This window comes from Triticum dicoccoides, chromosome 1A, assembly GCF_002162155.2.
Source record: "Triticum dicoccoides isolate Atlit2015 ecotype Zavitan chromosome 1A, WEW_v2.0, whole genome shotgun sequence".
Lineage (NCBI taxonomy): Eukaryota > Viridiplantae > Streptophyta > Magnoliopsida > Poales > Poaceae > Triticum > Triticum dicoccoides.
In genome coordinates this window covers 509,239,789-509,240,785 of record NC_041380.1, presented here as the reverse complement: position 1 = coordinate 509,240,785, position 997 = coordinate 509,239,789, and positions in this window count along the sequence as shown.

Genomic DNA, 997 nt, shown 5'->3' with positions numbered 1-997 from the left:
AAAAACTCATTAACAAATAATATTTTAATTAGATCATCAAATCTCAGATACCTAAATTTTCTTACTAAAAATAAACTAGTTATATTAATTATTGAACTAGTTCAAATCTCATATACCTAAATAAACTAGTTATATTAATTATTGAACTAGTTCAAATCTCATATACCTAAATAAACTAGTTCGACAATTTTCTTACTAAAAATAAACTAGTTATATTAATTATTGAACTAGTTCAAATCTCATATACCTAAATAAACTAGTTCGATAATTTTCTTACTAAAAATAAACTAGTTACATTAATTATTCAATTAGTTCAAATCTCTAATTCGACAATTTTCTATCTAGCTAATTCATCTAACATTCGATATTAATTGAACATTCGATCATCTAATTAACTTTTCTAAAAAACAGAAAATAAGTAAAAAAATGTGTGTGTGTGTATGTGTGTGTGTAGTGTGTACGTATATATGCATGTGTGTGTATGTTTGTATGTGCGCGGTCCCGTACGCCGCCGCCCCGTACGTACGAGCGGGGGCGCCGGCGTACGGGGCGGGGGCGGCGGCGTACGTACGGGCGGGGGCGCCGCCATAAGGGCCGGGTGCGACGACGACGGACGGCGGCGCGGCGGGTATACGCGAGAGCGAGAGACGTACGGGACCGCGGCGGGACAACGACGGACGGCGGCGGGCGGCGTTCGGGGCGGCGGCGCGAGACGGCGACGACGACGGGCGGCAGCGGGGACAGCGACGACGACGACGGACGACGGGCGGCGAGGACGGGTTCGAGCGGCGCGCGAGAGGTTGGAGACGAAAGAAGTGGGAGATCTAACTGAATTTTCGTAAGTGTTGTATATATAGGAGAGGCATTTAGTATCGGTTGGAGCCACCAACCGGTACTAAAGGCCAACTTTGGCCAGGCCAAGAGGCGGGAAGAGCAGGCCTTTAGTACCGGTTGGTGGTTCCAATCGGTACTAAAGGGTGGTCCTTAGTACCGGTTG